The 19,721-nt window shown below is 36.7% G+C and overlaps 1 protein-coding gene across 3 annotated transcripts in view; it reads right to left on the bottom strand.

Moving 5' to 3' along the window:
- The window catches only part of LOC127635515 (phosphatidylinositol 4-phosphate 5-kinase type-1 beta-like), an 82,082-nt gene extending 65,724 nt beyond the window's left edge, over positions 1-16,358 (bottom strand). For all 3 annotated transcript variants that reach the window (XM_052115607.1, XM_052115605.1, XM_052115603.1), the window contains exons 1-2: positions 16,215-16,358; positions 16,003-16,137 (exon numbers count right to left, since the gene is read on the bottom strand). The gene's annotated coding sequence lies outside the window, so the exon portion shown is untranslated. The remainder of the gene's footprint in view (positions 1-16,002; positions 16,138-16,214) is intronic.
- Between the last annotated feature and the right edge of the window lie 3,363 nt (positions 16,359-19,721).

The following is a 19,721-nucleotide window of genomic DNA, read 5'->3' as shown; positions in this document are numbered from 1 at the left end:
TTCCACAGTCGGGTCAGTGCTTTCCTTCCTGCAGGAGAGGTTGGAAGGGTGGCTGTCCCCCTCCACCTTGAAGGTATACGTAGTCGCTATAGCCGCCCGCCACAACGCAGTGGACGGTAACTCCCTAGAGAAGCACAACCTGATTATCAGGTTCCTCAGAGGCACCCGAAGGCTGAATCCTCCCTGGCCATCCCTCTTCCCCTCATGGGATATCTCCGTGGTCCACCTGGGCCTTTGTAGAGCCCCATCTGAGCCACTAGAGTCAGTCGACCTGAAAGCCCTCTCCTTAACTCTTTCCCCGCCAAACACGGAATTTTCCGGGTTTTATGAAAAAAACGCTTCCCCGCCAAACACGGAATTTTCCGGGTATCCGTGTTTTAGGTGGTATACGGTAAGGAAGACCCGCACGCATGTTTTGAAAGAGTACGCAACTCTTTGATCAAAGAAACAGACTGCGATCGTCTCAAACGTGAAGTGGAACACCATACTAATACTAAAGCACTTGTTTGATAAAAATGCCTTTTTCTCAGCTTTTTGTCCGAAATGTTGTTTTTGTCAAAACCTACCTCTGTTCAAGTGGCAATAAAAAAAGAACAAATGAAGATAAAATAAAATCGGTTTCTTTGCCTAAAAGCAGAGGCTCAGATCTTTATTTTGATATATAGCATCTTCATATATTCATGGAAGAAAATATTCTGCGGGTCATTAAAGTTTAGCGAAAATCGTCAAAAACCCTGGCGGTGGCTGGCAACTTTTTTTAAAAACGGTGGCGGGGAAAGAGTTAAAGACGGCCCTCCTGATTGCGCTCACCTCCATCAAGAGGATGGGGGCCCTGCAAGCATTCTCTTTCAGCGACACTTGCCAGGAGTTTGGTCTGTTGTTGCTGAGTCTGATGCGTTCTTTGCGCACCTTCTTGGATCACATGCAGAGCTTTAGATGCTCTGAGCAGCTCTTTGTCTGCTTTGGTGGACAGCAGAAAGGGAACGCCGTCTCCAAACAGAGGCTTTCCCACTGGATCATGGACGCCATTGCATTGGCCTACCAGACCCAGTCCTTGCCCGCCCCCCTTGCAAAAAAGGGGAACGCCTCGGTTACTGTCGTAACCTCCGTTCCCTGACGGATGGAACGAGACATTGTGCCCCTCTTGCCACAATGCTGTACTAGCAGCTGAAATAGCTGGAACTGTATCTCGGCTCCTCAACACAAAACCTGAATGAATCCTGCATTTTAGCTCCCTTTTATACCTGTATGTCAGGGGGAGTGGCATGCAAATTCCACTCGCCAATTTTCATTGGCCTTTTCTCAGAAGGTCCAAGGTGATCGGGGCTCTCAATATCGACCCTGTATAAATAAATTGATGTGAGATTTAGCCCATTTTTGAGTGTGGATTCATCATTCCTTCCCTTTGCATATTTTTGGATCTGGATAATTTGATTATATCTTTACAAGTCTTTAGAAAAGAATTAAAGAACACACTGTGCATTTATCCTCCAAGTATATTTTCAGTGAACTGATGAACTTATTTAGAAGAATAACTTCTAACTTAATAACTAATATGTATAGAAGTGACCAGGGCCATTATACAGATCTAAAACCATGTTTTGGACTAAAACAGAGATGTTTCCAATCGTGCTTGAACTTGTTACTTCTACTGGCTTGGAAAACAGGGTGTATCCATTGTACCAATTGTCTGTTTCGTAATATGCCAATTTAAATCCATTATGTGCACTAATACACCTCCCAATGCTCAATCAATATACAGTACAGTCTTACAATAAGAAAAAGTATTTACATGGGCACACACAGAATGAAGTTGATGTAACAAAAACAACAAAAGCAAAGAAATACATGGCTTAAAGCACTGAAAATATGAAGCAAATATGAAATTATAATAACAATGTTAGTAAGTTCAACTGTAAAATAAGGACTGCTACAGGAACCTGAAAGGGGACACTGCAGCAACAGTACAAACCATATAAAAAAACAGACATCTTCCCCTCTCGTCATGCACATATACACATATCTATAGCTTGTTTTAACTTAAGAGTAGGCCTACATGCAAATTAAAAGTATATCTAAACATTTTTTTGATGAACAAATATTGTAATTGAATAAATAGCCTATACATTTTAAGTGTTTAGAACATGTGAAAACCTGCCCTGATAAAGATTTTACGACATGTCATGACCTGATTTTCAAGAAAGTACTTTTGTCCGAAGAACATATTGAAACCTTACGATTAAAATCTGCCTTCAAAATATAGTGGTCTGAATGCATGCTAGTGGGGTTTAATAATGTTAGCGTTTGATTGTTTATCCAAGTGCTATAACAAATATATGATGAAAGTGGCTTTATTTTGGCTGAAACCAGGAAAATGTGCCTCCAGAGGATGTATATGGAGGTAGGAAGGGACCAAGGCACGAATCCAATGTTCATGTCGCATCCTGTCTACTGAGACACCTTAATCTGATGTATCCTTCACTGCCTTTCAAATCCCATGATCCTGTGTGCACCGTTCCACAAGGTCGTGTCTAGAAGGGATCCCTCTTTTTGTCAATGTAAGCCCGTTTATCGGTCCAATGACGGTCTCCAATAATACGGGTGAAGGTCTCTGCGGTTTACTGTCTTTCTTGTACGCAACACAACAATATTAAATGAAATACATTTTCTCTTATGTATTACCTCGTTTATTCATCTGACTCCATAAATGAAAAAGGTTTTTAATGATATCTGAGTATCATTAAAAGTGAGCGAATGCTTGATTATTCTTTTAACTCCTTTAATTATATTTTACCTGTTTAGATTAAGAAACTATGTCGCTTTGAGGTCCTCGCATGTTTTCTCTACACCGCGGGTCTCACGATCACAAGCGGCCAGTATTGGATCATCAAACAGAGGTAATTGCTATATAGAGAGCCTACCTGAGATCGGTCACGTTCAAGTTCACACAATCAAAGATACTTCAGTATAGCCCCATGGAATTGCACACACTTGAATGTAATTTACCGTTTTCTTCAGTAGAGGTCACGGCCACTATTACAGATCTAAGTTGACCAACATAACTTCTCTTGTAATAGCTTTAATAGCTTTGGATTGGCCATGCGTGGTTTCCCACGTACACTTATCTGGAGAAACATCAAATTAAAACAGAGGTACGACACCCAAATTTAGATTGGTCAAGCAGCGTTTGCTGTTCTAAACGGAAATTCCCTTTTTGTCTTTGCAAACCAAGTACACTTGAATCGATGCCAAATATTAGTCGTCACATACGAATAGTTTAATCTGTTTGGGAAACACAATGTCAGAGTCAGTCAGAATAAAATCAAATGTTGACAATTTATTGACCAGGTAACATAATCAATTAATCAATTCCAATTAGACATTGATAAGTCAAAGTTAGACATTTTATCAAAACATAAGAAATTCGAATTGCAATCACTTGATATAAATTACAAACAGTAAACTGTTTGGGATCGTCTGATTACAGAGAGCCCTGAGTAATGTGTCACATCTTCTTAAATACCCAAACCATGAACAAGGGAATTTGGGGAGTGGTTAGGTTTGGTAGTCCTGGGGACATACCTCATTAACATACAGGCAGGGATGGGACAGACCTACAGAATTATACAGCATTTGGCAAAGACCTTTGAAACTTGTGACTGATTAGGTCCTTTGATGTTTACAAAGAATATACCTAATCTGCATACAGCATGTGGACCCTGTGGGAGAATTGGGAGGGACATGTCTCAAATAGAGTGCAGGATATTGTTAAGTTCTCAAATCTTAATGGAGATTTGGTTTTTCTGAAAAGGGAATGAGACTACCTTACCAGTCGCACTGCGACCTCTTGAATGATATCAAACATGTATGAACAGAAAACCTCTTATTACAGAAAAGGATGTCCTTCTAAATTGCCCTTAGGTGAGATAGAGGTCAAAATGGGATTTGCGTTGTATGGTCCTTAGCAAGTAAGGAGTGTTATCTTGGGTGGAGATGTTCATCTGTGTGAGAGTTTTATGACGTTGGTTCTCGCAGAGTTCTTTGAATTTTACAACCTCTTGATCAGCCTTACATCAACTTCTCACACATGCGCAGTTTGCTATGTATAGTCTAAGTATGTGTAACTACGTTCATCAGTTAACTATGTTTATCAAAAATCAGTTCAAGATGTTTAGCAGAATAACAAAGACTTGCTCATGAACTGCTTTTAATTTTAACCACCACAAGTGCTAATATACAGTATTAAGGAGATAGCAACATATGTGCCACAGTGATGTACTTGAGTAATTGAGAATGGGCAGAGAGTGCTCTTAGTTGCTGCGAGTTACACAGTTTGTGCTATTTTCCAGTTGAATCCCATAGAAAAATGCAAACAAATGTGCAATCTTTGTTAATTAAAATATAAAGTTGCATATGGGCAGACTAGAAAACGGGTCTAAAACCAGTTTCTGGAGGTAATTTGGTACACGAACGCTGTCTGATGTGTCATTGACTAATAGGGCTGCGAGGCAACAAGACAGCTAGATTTGGTTTCTGACGCAGCCACTAAAAATAAATTTTTTTGCATATCCAGATTGTATCGAGATGAGTTTTTGATAGTTTGGACAGCAATAAACCACATGACATATGATTGGGAGGTGGCTTCAAATGCGATCGAAATCTGATTTTTTTCAGATGCGTCTCAGTCCAGACGCTCTGGCTGCTCAAATCAGATTTCAAATGGTCTTTTGCGTCACTCTTAACGCAACACACAACGATGATGTCACAAATCGGTGATTGCAGCATGTAATATCAAAATATTTATCAGTCTCCTCTGTAGCTGAGTTTTTCTTGTGCGATGGAGGAGATCTGCACCGCGGCTGGACAGGGCGCTCGTTTGGAGAGTGAGATGATGCACCTATATTTTTCTCCCATCTGTTTTGAAAGCATTGTCAAGTGGTTATGCCTGTGCTTTGCATTATTATATATTACACATTACACATCAGGAAAACCTCTGTCAAGTAAATCTATGTAATTTCATTATCCAACATCAGATGAAACTGCCTTAGACAAAATGTTCTCAGAATGAGCAGAGAGTTGGTCGCTAGGCAGAGTTGGTTGCTAAACTGCTAATTGCTAGCTTGAAAGACAAATCTCTAACTTTATAAATGCAGAAGTGTCGTTTCTATAAATTAATAACTAGCTAGCAAACATAATTGGTGTAAGTTTAAACTGACGTTTGAAACTCAATAAATTTACTTGCAACAACTCAAAACAAGCCAAACTATAGCACACAGCCACCATAGTTACTGCCAGCTGTTTATGTAGTGTCCTAAACTAGCGCTAGCTAATTAAATTATTCATTTCATATCCAAATGATTGATGTGTTTATTGATGTGCAAACATGTGTTTATTTTCTCTACAATTCCATGGACTTGACAGAGGTTTCTTGAGACTTGATGCTTTTTCATCTGATGTCTGAAACCTGACTCTGACTGCTGACGATGTAGTTTTTTTTATCAAGTCTCACCTCCCTCAAACTCATCTCTCCTTTCTGCTTTCCTGTCCCTGCTTTGTCCAAAGAATTTTCTGATGTCCATCTATAGGAGCCAATAATGTTTGAGTCAAAATAAGATCATCTGTATTATTTAGAAACTTACTTTAGTTCCATCATGTTTTCATAGCCTACCTCAACTTGCGTGCTGACAGCTGGGTAGGGTTGCAACAGCTGTTCTCAGATAAGTTAGGAGGTAAAGTTCACACTAAGGGCTTACTAGTTAGTTTGTAAATAAGTCGGTGCTTAATTTGGTTGCACCACCTGTTCTCATGTCAAGACTTAACTAGTGGGTCGTAAACTCTCCATAAAGTAATGCGTAGTCGCATAATATGACGTTTACCTGTATTGATCCAATAAACGGCCTTCAAATTTGTACACAGAACTGTTAAAAAGCTTTGAATTTTATCTCGCTACAGTTAATGTTCAAACCTTGTAACTGTCAGCTGTAATAAATTATATCCCCATTAAATTATGATACGTAATAAAAGTAGATTTAATAAATAGTATGTTTGCCCTGTGTAAATAACAATATATAGGAACTGTATCTAAAATTATTTTAATAAAATTTTATATTTTATATTAATTTATTTTAAATGACGTATAGCTGGTGCATCCCGCCCCTGGACTTGTGTGTGTGGCTGTGCGCGCTGCAGTGGCTTTGGTTATAGCAAGCGCACAGGCGCACGCCGCTGACTGGGGCACTGGGGCACAGCAGATTTATTTAAAAGGGGTCTGGTGACACCCCTGAGTCTGAACATAGCATGTTTATCATAAGTAAACAGGAAGTTCATGAACTTTACATGTAATACCAAATTCATCCACTGGGTGGCAGCATAGAAAGAGTTGAGGACGTTATGAAGCACCACTTGCATTCTCATTATTTACTGTGCTGTAGCAGTTGTCTGAGAAAACTCTATAGCCTAACTCTAACATTTTCCAGTGAGGATAATAAGTCAAATGAACATTGATAAAACCAATACAAGACTGTTGTAGCCATAGGTTTTGATTTCTCTCTCTCTTTTTGGATTGAAGCAAAAGACAGTCTGATTGGATCTTTAAAAGTTTGTTCATTAAACGTTCCTGCATTGGAATCTTTCCAGCATAGAGCGCAAAATTAATTCATTAAGTAACATTTAAACAAATCATTAAACAATTAGTGAATTCATTAAATATATAATTATATATTTAAATAATTAAATAAACCATTAAACATATAATATGAATTAATTTCATGCGACATTAATGATCATTTAAATATGATTAAATACATATTAGAATGTTATATATATATATATAAACAATTATTATTATTATTATTAATTATTCAATTAATGAATAACTTTTTAAATAATTAAATAAATTGACTTTTGTATATAATTTTAACACTATTTTGCATGCTTTTTAATTTTTTTTAGGTAATTTTACATTTACACATGAGCTTCGTGGCTTTTCATTTTCAGGGTTGTGGCTATCGGCACATGACTCAACTACGGTGGGTTTTAAAAACCTTTAAAATCGATTTCTTTGGATCAGTAAAATCGATTTCTCTCACAACGCAACTATATGGCTGGGCTTGGTCAAATCCGAGATTTATTGTTGACTCTATCGCTAACCAAAATGTAATATGACAGCTTCTGTCTCTGTGGTTTCTTTTTCACTCTTACCAAACTTTGCACATTTCGCACTCTGGACTGCTGACATTCTCAGCCAAATGTGCCACACAAGCCCTCAAAAGTGAGGCCAAAACGTCTCGATCGGCCCACGGTGACTGGTGCTAGTTTAGGTCATAAACCCCGCCTCCCCATGTTATTCAACGGGACGTGAGACCAACTAAACAGTTAAATTACACTTCACATATCTTTTTTCCAAAGATAGTTTCTGTCATTTACTGTAGTTTCTATCACGTTGATGTAATTTCAAGTGTTTTGATAGCTGTGATTGACAGGTTCTCTGAGCGAAGTAGTCACTGAAGCACCAACAGACTTTTTTTTCGGGATCTTCGGATTACTGAGGAGATTAGAGCTTTAAATGTAATACCTAAATTTCTATAATTCATTATTTCACACCGTCATAAGTCAAAAGTCAAAAGTGCGGGGGCGTGTGCTTGCGATTGATTCAGCTTGAGTGAGGGCGGGGCCTTGATTTCGCGGCTTTACTTCCTGCTCACTACTGCGCAGGTCTGGTCCCGAATTCGCAACTGCGCAGACTCAAGTCCCAAGATGTCAGCGCCATATCGGGACACTCACCAATGGAAAAGAGCGAAGGTGCGTCGTCCATCTTTTTTTACAGTCTATGTTCTCAGCCAATGGGAAAATCTCAAAGTAGAGATGACACCCACCTGCTTTGATTGGCGTGCTGGTAATTATTTTGCTTCAATGAAAAAGATCCCAAAGCAAGCTCTTAAATGAAAATAGAGCTATTGTTTAAATAATTTGTTTGTTTTTTTTATTGAAAAAAAAAACAAAAAGCTAGAGCTGAAATGAAATAAATGGGAGAGTTTATGTATAGATTTATGTATGATGCATTTAATTCATTTACTACATTTTTAATGATTTATTAAATATTTAAATAATAATTTAATTTTTATTAATTTGGTCCCCCATATTAAAATATGTATTCATTATATTTATAACATCATTTATTAAATTAGAAAAATATTTTATTTATTTTATTTAATGATGCATTTAATTAATTCACTGTGTATTTAATTAATTATTTAATTATTTATATATTTATTTAATGATTTAATTTTGAGTAATTTGGTCCTCAATATTCCAGCATACTAATGAACCAAAACAAGTTTATAGAAATAGGTTTGCTGAAACTGAACGAGATTTGATCTAAGATCTTGCCACCATCTAGTGGTTGAAATAGTTAGAAAAAGTAATTAATATATAGTTATTAGTTAGTCATACCTAATCATGTTTTTAAAAACCCATGCATGAGTTTCCGCCAAAAACATGATTACTACATTGTTACTTTAGTAGCATTAAAGGAAATATTAGGAGTGTAGACAAGAAGCAGAATGGGAAAAAGAGTGGGACAAAGGTGGAATCGAACCTGGGTCACCAGCACAAAAAGTCAGATACACATGGTATTATGCTCCATGCCACTGCAGTGACACTTAAACTGCAGTTTGTCATCAATTTTTTTTTTTCCACCAGACTACTGGGGCACAAATAATCAAGAACTGGCATCAATTAGTGAAGACTCAGGAAGATAGAGCAGTTTGGAGTGGAGGATGAAGAGGGAGCGACACATTTCTCCAGACTGCAGTCTTGGGCTTTCCACTGAGGTTTTATCAGATTGTCATTGTGTTTTTTGCTGCCTTCTAGGACAGGTCAGTCTTGAAAAAGAGATTTTATCTTAATGCGTTATCCTGGCTAAATAAAGGTTACTAAACTAAAAGTAAAACTTTAAAAGTAAAAAAGAGTGACAGATTATTCATCAGAATAAAGACATGAAAAAAGAAGGAACAAATGAGTTGCCAGTGCATGACTAAATGGCAGAAAGTGTACAGAAAGAAAAGCTTAAAAGTTTTTATGTTTACTTTATTATTATTATATTCTATATTTGTATCTAAATTATGTACGATTTTTGTATGTAGGTGGGGATTGTTTTCACACATTTATTCCATTGAATATTTCTCAGTAAAGGTTTCTTTTCTGAAGTCAGTTACGGAGCAGCAGGAAAGCACATAGCATAATGTTTTGATGACAAAGTTATTGAACATTCCCATCATTAATGTATGGGGCAAAAAAGAGATACAGTTCACTGAACATATGCTGACCCTGTTTAATGTCACAATATATGGGGTAAGTTGTCACAATCAAAATTGCCATTAAACAGCCTATTGTAGGCTTTCCAGCACATTTTAAAGAGTAAAAAGATTATGAAACTTGTGAAAGGTAATATTAAACTTGTTTTATTATATATTAAAAAAAAATATAGCAATGAATAAATTATACAAACGTATACAATGTATGTGACCTACCTGACCCAATAAAAATGTGACAACTTGCCACAACCTGACATTCTGAGAACACAAACTTTCAGTTTAAATCTACTTTCATTTTGTTGTTGACCTTTGGCTGAATATATGGCAGTGTAGATTTATTGTGTTTACTTGTTTACCCAACAGAAATATGATGATATTGGATTTTGATATTGGAAGTTATCATAATTTAAGACAGATTTGAAATATTTCTTTGAAACCAACATACATAATCACTGCTAGAGAAACCTGCAATAGTTTAATTGGACATTTGACTCAAAACTACGAGCTGCATTATATAGCTCGTGCCAACTTCCCTGTGTGACAACTTGCCCCGGACTCAACTATAATGTAAGTCACATTTTATCCTATTTTAGAACCCTGTTAGAAAGAATGGCATTGGCTAGGCCCATTCCATTCCATTTTAAAAATGTAAAGGCAGCTATGTATAATATTTGATACATTTATAAAATATTAAGAGTGCAAAGACATGTTGTTTCACAAATTAAATAATTTGCTTTTATGTTGTCATTGTACAATAAAGCCAAAACAATTATCAAAATATAATAGAAAATTATACTGTGTATTAAGTTGGCAGCATGTTTTTTTCTCTCCCACTATTAAAGTAGTTAGATGTGTAAACCAGAAGATATGCTTTTCAAAATAAATCATATTCTAAAGCAGTTTTACAGAGAATAGAAAATAGACATGGAGATATACTGTAACAGATATATTGCATATGCAGTTCTTTGCTGTGCATAATGTATGTCACAAGGAAGGAGAGACAAGCACAAAAATGCAGATGTGGTCTTTATTTCTTACTGTTAAATTCTGGGGCTGTGAATAAAATTAAAATGTTAAAATCAGAATTAAACAGATATTTAATTAATACAGTATCTTTGACAAGCAGCCCTAAAAATACATTTAGTAAAATCTTTGTTTTTCTCTCTCAAATTTTTCTTGGGTCCTCTAGCATCCCCTTGGACATCTCCAGACCTCATACAGTTTAAAATAATAATAATTAAAAAAAAAACCTGTATTAGAATATTCAAGAAATATTTTCCATTCAGATTTATTTGTATAGAGCATTTCAAAATGAACACTCTTCAAGAGCAGCTTTACAGAAAATAGTGCCATACAACCAGTGTTTAATTGTTAAAATAATGTCTAACTGTTAAAATACATTTAGTAAAATTTCCACAGACTTTACAGTCCCATTGACAATTAAGGCAACAGCAGTGAAAATGCCATTAGAGCTGCTCAGCTGCAGGGTGCGGCTTCAATGCACCTTCATCATTCATATAACACCTGTAAGGTTCCTAACGTCTCCACATCTATGATGCACATTTGATCAGCTACTGAATCAGCTACTGAATAACCCATATTGATGGACTAATAATCTATACAACAATAATAATGCAAGTCAGCACATGTGTGCATCACACCTCACTGGGAAAAAATATATAACGTTTGCACAATGTAGTCTTAATACATTCAAAATAATTCCATATGCAGAATTCAAGTGGGGAATTCATTAATAAATGAATGAATTCCAGGCCCTTATGAGACCAAAATCAGCATATGTTCACTTAAATTATAACAAAAATACTGTTTTTATTTCCAGTAGTTAAACCAGTCTTACAACTGACACATACATAAGCATAACGGTTAATAGGAAAGGACTGGGAATAATAAAACGGCCTGTCTCTAGCTGTGTTGTCTTCGCAGCTTCATCGACTGCAGTCAAAGGGCACCATCATCCTCTCAGCTTTATACTGAGATTTCATAAGCACTAACAAGAAACCAGCACCAGCAAGAACATGCAGTTCTACATTCATCCACTTTGAGGTGGAGTCATGGTGTTACATTCTGGTTCTTTAATGTGCTGGAGTTTTCTATGGAGAATACAGAGTCTGATAAATATAAACATTCATAAACAAATAATGTTGAATACTACAAATTGTATTATTAATATGATGTGATCAGTATATCGGTTCCAGCCAAAAATATTTTGAGTTGTGTACTGTATTAATTCATTAATAAAATGCACAACTCAACAGAAACATATAGAAAAATAAAGACAAAGATATAAAAAGACATAGATCTACATAAAAACATCAGGATTATCACACGATAATCCTTATCCATATTTCAGCGGTATCTTTATTTTAGCTTCACACGTTTATTCTTTGAACAAGAATAAAGAACCAGAACTCGATTTCTCACCTCATCTTGGACTGCCTTAGGTATCCCAGAATGACACTTTACTGGTTTGCCATGATCATACAAGACTGAAATTAAAAAATTTACATATCATTATTTTCATTTACACAACTGTCCACTAATTTGACTGGGCAAGTGGCGTTCCAAATGTGTTGATGTTTTGTATATTATCAAATGGAACGTTTCACTATTTGCATCACCAGAGACTTTATAGCAAGTCAGTCCACTGTCAGCCATCTTTGGAATGCTCTCGGTAGACTATTTCCAGTCATGCCAGTGTAGCTCCTATCTACTTGAATGGGTAAACACCGAAATCTCAAAAACGGTTGGTCAAGATCACGATCAAAGAACATATTTAAAATCAGCTTGTACAGCTAATGTGCATGAGTATTAGTGAGAAGATTGGCAGGCGATGTCTGTATCTAAAAGTTGATTGGCTCTATTAAGAGGTTCTTGGTTGGGTGTTCCAATTTCTCCCATTAATTTAAATAGAAGTGGCCCATCTCTGCTAAATTGTCTCTGGTATCACTCAACAATGCTTGAATAGAATGTTTAAATGTGTCTTTAAAGATGAATAAACATTAAAGTTGCTGTAAGCGATTTTAGGCATTCTACTTCCACGAGACTGAGCTATTAAAATAGCGGCACTCCCTCTTTCAAAGTCCTGCACCCCAAAGATACCAAAATGAGCTTTACTGAGAGCCAAAACAGTTGTTAAAAACAACAGCAGCAAAATACCGCCCTCAGCTGACAACTGTTATGAACAACATGACATAAAAATGGCATAAAGCCTCAATAATTTGGTGTAACTACAATACTAAATGAACGAGAAAATGATTGACTGGCAGAAAGCATGAGTGAACGCAGCCCACGTACACATTTTTGTTTGTTGTTTAAAGAGTCTAGAGCTGTCAAAGAGATCGGTGAGACATTTTACAACACTTATTTTGCTAATATCTTTCAGGGAGTAGGACAATTTTTTACATACCCTTTCATGAAAACAATCGCTGACAGCACCTTTAAACGTATCAAAGCTTCCATTCCTTTGCATTTTAGTTCACAAAGTGTTTTCACTCCAGGTGAACAATTCCTGCTGTTAAATAAGTTAATATATGACTGCTAAGTGTTTTAGATTCCAAGTGAACACCTGCATACACAATACATGTTTTGCTTTTACTGCTTGGTCTAAGGGTAATCTTTATCCAGCCTCCAGATCAGAGTACAGTTTTGTAGTTTTATTTTCGACGAAATGGAAAGAACACATACATTTTCTTTGGAGGACATTTTCTTCTTCATCCAAAGGAGGAATTTTGTGTCTTAATGTTTCTATTACAAGATCTATTACAATTTGTCCATATTTTTCATTAAAAAAATAGCACAAACTTTGGTTACATTCAGTGAGGCACACATTAATGGAAGTAATGCATCCTATCCGTAAATATTAAAATACTCAGTGTTTCAAAAGTATAACGAGATGTAAAAACAATATGTTAATATGGCTTAATTTACCATTTCTCCTTTTAAACCCTCCAAAATTGGCCACATTGTAAGTTCCCCACCATAATCCAGATTTGTGTTCTTATTTAAAGAGATCGAGGGACAATTTAAAATAAATTTTTGTTGTAATCAATATTATACCACAAAAGCTGTCGATTGGTCTTAACTGGTACTGAACCTGGAATATTCATTGAAAGGTGTACTTCCGGGGTGCCACTTAATAACTGTCATTTTGAGATGAATGGGAATGCTAAGGTGTAACTTTCTCAACTGTTCACCATATCACTGAACAGCACTCATAGATAATTATTACATTTGTTTGCATGGCAATGTTGTGTTTGTCAGGGATTATATCTTCCCACAGAAGGACAGCACTTAAAAGTGCACTACATTTTGTCCCCATTAAAACAATTTAATTCCTAAAGAAATGAATATTCATTTTAAAACATGTATATAAAATCATGACCACTCACATGAGATGAGGAGGACTCTAGTCATATCAGAAACCTTATAAAAGCTGTTTTATTCTACATGGGGCAGGGACACCCTCATGAGGGCTGCCATTTTAGAATCACATGACCAGCTGAATACTACTCGCATAATCTCAGTAAACGTCTTGTTATTGGACACTTTCACTCTTGGATTAAATTAATCATGGCTGATTGTGAATAGTGAATTTCTACAATGACTACAATCTGTAACTGAAAACTATTGATTTTGAATGATGCTGCATCCACACCTCTAGGTGTCACTGTAAGTCCAAGATGACACGAGTGTATACAATGTACAGTTTGTTTTATGTTGTAATTTTCTTAAGGCAATAAGGTACTCAAGGCTGTGCTATGTTGTAAATATAGCATGGATGTGTTGACTATATAAGCAAGGTAAGAAGTGTTTTCCTAATAAAAGAGAGAAAATATAAAAAAAGGAATACTGAAATATTTTATTAAAGTTTATAATATTTACTGCTTGTTTTTGTTCAAATTCAATATATTTGATCTCAGAGGTGCAGGCAACTTTGCTTGGTTTTAAATTTAGAACTATAAAAAAGTTTTTTTTTTGAGTTTCAGGATTTGAACTCGGTTCCTCTTGATCACTAATCAAAACAGTTCCACTGGATCAACAGGCCTTACAAACTGTGGGTGTATTTACGGGAGGTCTATGTAAAAGAAGCGGCACAAATTCTGATTTGCTATTTTTGTGAGATAAAGTTAATGCTAGTGGCCCAGGGGTGCACAGCACAACAAAATAACAAAGCAAATAAAAGCTAAAAACACTCAAATAAATCACAACACAATGATATAAAGCCCTAACACAAAAGAAAAGCCACAACATAACCAAAAAGCCACAGCAGAAAAGTAAACCAAAAAAATTTAACCTTTTCTGTGTAAAGCTATAGACAGTTTTACAACTTCATTGCCATGACAATGTAATGTCAACAAACCCTAAAACCAGACTGTAAAATTTAAAGGGATAGTTCACCAAAACATTTGAATTCTCGAAATCATTTACTCGCCCTCTTGCCATCCCAGATGTGTTTGACTTTCTTTCTTCAGCAGAACACAAACAACGATTTTTAGAAGAATATTTCAGCCCATGCAATGCAAGTAAATGGTGATCAGACCTTTGTAGCTCCGAAAATCACCAGAAGAAAAATATAGAATTCATAAGACTCCAGTGTTTTAATCCATATCTTCAAAAGCAATGTAATAGGTGTGGGTGAGAAACATAAAAATGTAGGTCCTTTTTTACTCTAAATCTCAACTTTCACTTTTACGTCAGTCACATGTGGTGCCTTTTAGGGTGTATTCACACTTGGCAGGTTTGTTTCAATTAAAACAAACTCTGAATTTTGTTGTGTTGTACACCCTTGAGTCACCGTACATTAATTACACTTTACACATTACACATCTGAGAACCACGTCTATTCTCAGCACAAAGTCTAAACTCAGTCTGTGTATTTGCAGTTGACGGTGCTATCAAAGTGAATGTTCAAACTCTAGAATTACAGTCCCTGACAACTACAGTTAATACTAGCCATTGTGTTGTAAGTCAGTAGATCAATATGAATAATTATACTTCTCTATAATTCAATTCAATTAATCCTGATAAACACCACCTTTCCCACACATATGGTATAACTGACATTCAAGAAGGACCCAGTTACTATGCAAAATAACGCAAGCCACAATTGTTCTATATTTCTAACCTTCACTAGCTACCAACGTCTTACTGTATGGTTGGTACAGCTGTCTTGATTCATATTGCTTGATTTGCTTTACACACACAATTTTGCTAACCCACTTATTCCAAGACTTGGTGCATTCTTGCATGAAAATTACAAAACTTCAAGGTCATGCCCACTGACTTGGGCACATTTTGCATAGCACCGCGCTGTAGAGGTAGTCTTGATAAAGGACCCAAAGTGCATCATTTTTGCGCCACAAGCTACACGTAGTGAATGTCTTTGATTGGTTAAACAAATAACTATTTCATACAAAATTCACTGCATTGGTTAAGTCAATGTTTCTGTGTCAGGCGGAAATCAGCCTATACAAAGGGTTTACTTAAAAGTTTTTTCTGCATATTTAAATGGAATAAAAAAGTAATTTAAATCATAAAAAATTACACACATCAGTTTTAACTACCATGTGACATACAGTACATACTGGTCACTGAAAAAAAAAAAAACGTTCCTTGTCACAAATCACATCATAAACAGCACAGTATAAATAATAATTATTATACTCACAATTTAGTCTTTTAACAATGCTTTCATGTCTGCTCAGTGTAAGTTTATTCTTCTCCTGTGATCTGGGGTTTTGTAAATGTTTCTTTCTGCTCGCCATCTTTCACTCTCTTGCTCTCTGTTCTCTTTACTTGCTTTCTGTTGAAAATCATGAAAATAAATGTATAACTCAAAAACCTATTTGTAGAGAACATGAAAAGATATTTGTTTCTTACCTGAGAAAAAGCTACATCTGAACAGGAGGCATAATATGTATGTATGTTCTCTAATTGTTTGCCCCACTTCTACTGCAAAACCTTAGACAGGGAAATGATCCATTGAAAACTAGTTAAACAGATAAGGCGTGGTGTGCACTGATTCCAACACAGCAACACCTTTGTACCGCAGTTACATATTAACTTTTATATCAGGTGAATACTGATAAACACAGAAAAGTGTGCTTTAGCCACTGAGGGCAATGGTTTGAATTCACAGTGTGTTCGGTCTAGAGGGGGTAACTGGTAACTACAATGCTGTGATTAGCTGATTACTCAGTCATACTCAGATATATCTATGCTGCAGTGTTGGGGAGTAACCTGGCCTTCAAGTGAAGTCGCATATATCGTAATTACGAGTTACAAGCACATAAATTACCCAGCTAAGTTGTATTTACTAGAGCTGGCTATCACTGACAACAATATGATATGCAGCACAACACAGAGGCCATGATATGATATGTACCATCACACATGTTTATAGTAAACTATATAACATCATTTTGTGACATTTAAAACACATTAAGTTCCATAAAGATAAGAATAGCAAAATAGGTAATTCTGTTGCCAAAAAAACAAATGACTCTTATTGGCCCTTTCTTCTATCTGCTTTTAAATAGTTTCGTACCCTTACTATAGTTAGAAATATTCTGGCTCAAAAACATCTCCGTTACTGTCGTAACCTCCATTTCCTGATGGAGGGAACGAGACGTTGTGTCGAATAGTGACACTAGGGGTCGCTCTTGGGAGCCTGATCTACCTTCAGATCTTTGAGAAAAGGCCAATGATAAATTGGTGAGTTGAATTTGCATGCCACTCCCCCCGACATACGGGTATAAAAGGGAGATTGGAATGCGGATTCAGTCAGGTTTGCACTGAAGAGCTGAGACAAGGTCCCTGACATTACAGCGGTGCAGTTCAGCCTGGGGCAAGAGGGACACAATGTCTCGTTCCCTCCATCAGGGAACGGAGGTTACGACAGTAACTGAGATGTTCCCCTTCTGTCACTCACTTTGATGTTGTGTCGAATAGTGACACTAGGGGTCACTATATGAAACGCCACAAAGGCTGAACGGTCACATGAACTGCTGATGCAGGTGTAGGCAAGCTACTACGAGCATAAGAACAGATGCATTAGGGCTGCACGGAGCCTCCCCAGACACCCCAAAATGTTGGGTGCTTCCCCATAGCCCTAAGGTGGGGGAAGGAGACGTGTCCAGTATGGAAGCAGGCCGTGCCAGCAGCAGCCTTTTCTCTCTAAGTCTTTCTCTCCACTTAGATATTAGAATCGGCTGGGGCCCTAAATGCTCATAAAATGCACCGTTCTATTCCGTTTCTATTCTTTCAGGGGGAAAAGACCCTGCGGAAGCCACAACCTGCCCTTCTTTGGGGGGAAGGGTATGAAAATGGCAGATATGTCATATGGGCCCACTGGGCCACACATGGGAGAGGTGCGGTGGTAGGTCCAATCCTTCGTGGGGGAGGAGTTCTCTACAAGCACAGCAGCCAGGCAGAGGAGACTCTGCAAAGGGAGACGCGGGTCTACCGAAACAGGGAAGGGAGACCGTATCATGGAAAATACACACAGGAGGCCACTAGGGTCACCGAGACCTGTGGAGCATTTACCCTAGTACAGGGCCTGTTAGCACACATACTGGGTCTGACTACGTATTCCTCCACTGAATTTGTGAGTCAGAGGGCTAGGAGGAAGAGCATCCAGGGTTCACAAGTCGGGAACACGCATGGGAGAAAGAGCGCATGGCTTCACCTACCTTGGAGGGGAAAGGCGCTATGCACAAGCGATACAGCCCTAGTATTTACCAGTAGGAAACTAGGTACCTGAGTTGCCAAATTGTGACGTTGGAGGGGGCGTATCGGTTTTCCTCAATTATTTTAATGTGTGATTAAGAGCTATTTGACAGAGCTTAAAATCAACTAATTTGAAGCTATTGCATTCAATTATTTGTTGCCTCCTGGTACAAAAAGAAGGCCACTAATAAGAATTATAGCCAAACAATCATTAGTAGCAAAAAAAGATACACTAAACATTCTTGTTACAGTTTTATTGTAGTTATTATTTTTTATGCAATGTAAAATAAAAAAATAAAAAAGCATAAACTTGAAGAGACTTTGATCTGATTGGTTTTAAGAAGTAGAATGTTAGTATATGAATAAAAACAAACCAACTCTAATTGGCTAGTTGATTTTACGAACGTTCCATGATTGTCAGACGTCACTGGTGGGCGATGGTATTTCCGGTCTAACGCTACGTTAGGTTCATCGACGACGCCGGTAACTGTCAGGTAAGACTAGGACCAGATAAACATGGCTTTCTACACCAGATCCCTTCAACATCTACCAAGGATAACGATAAATGACGTACACCGAATAATTCAAGCGTCATCATCGGCTCCCAAGAGCAAGAGGGAAAAGGGTTTCAAGATATACGTCTCTTCATTCATTGACAATTATGAAGGTAAGTTATGCTATGTCTTTAGCTAGCTGTAGCCCTAACGTTAGCGATGATGCTAGGTGACGTTAGGCTAGAAAGTAACCTTTACAAAATACTTATTAAACGATTCATTTTAGTTGTTGGTCACATGTGGTTTATTATATGTTCATTTTACTATCTGACATTGAATAAATGTATGGGCGTTTCTTCAACAAGGGGCACTTTTAGGCTTGTGAAGTTGAATAAAAAAACTTGTTCAAAAGTCACGTAACACCGTCTCATAAGTTTAAATTATTTGTCTAGTTTTAAGGTCTGTAAGAGGACAAACTTAGATTTCAAGAGAAGTTATGAGACTGTGTTAGTCTCATAACTAAGAAGTTATGAGTTATTCTGTTTTTAGATAACAGCAGTGAAATCAGTCATTTCCACCACATCTCAATGCTGTTATTTAAAAAAAGAATTACTTATGTCAGTCAAGAATTGTCTAGGATCATTTTTGTAACTAGTTTTATCAGTTTTTCCACAATGTACAATAATTATACATTTGTCAATGAGATAAATTAACTGCCCTAAGGACCAAACGGTGAACAGTACACCTGTCACACTCTGAAATGTAATACTGGTTTGGGCAAGAGCTTATTAGAAAATAAATGACTTGCATTTTTATATTAAGTAGAGCATGATCTCGTAAATTGATGATCACTTTTAATGTGTGATGAGAACTTTTTAAATATTTTTGAAAAATGTGGGTGGTGATGGAAATTACAATGAATTAACGTGAATGTAGAGAAACAGTGGAGATGTTTATTAGAAAAACAATTAAACTCATCACACTCAGTAAACTCAATTCACAAAGCCATTAAACATAACCACAACTGTTTTTAGTGTAGTGCTGAGTTTGATGTATACAACTGATTTGTCTCACAGGTGAACGGTTACAGTGCGTGTAAATAACTGACACAACTTATGGCAAGGCAAAAATATAAGCAATAAATGATGCAACAAAATTGAATTTG

The sequence above is a fragment of the Xyrauchen texanus genome, chromosome 43 (assembly GCF_025860055.1).
Source record: "Xyrauchen texanus isolate HMW12.3.18 chromosome 43, RBS_HiC_50CHRs, whole genome shotgun sequence".
NCBI classification, from domain to species: Eukaryota; Metazoa; Chordata; class Actinopteri; order Cypriniformes; family Catostomidae; genus Xyrauchen; species Xyrauchen texanus.
The sequence above is the reverse complement of the archived record's forward strand: the minus strand, read 5'-3'. Positions and strand labels throughout refer to the sequence as shown.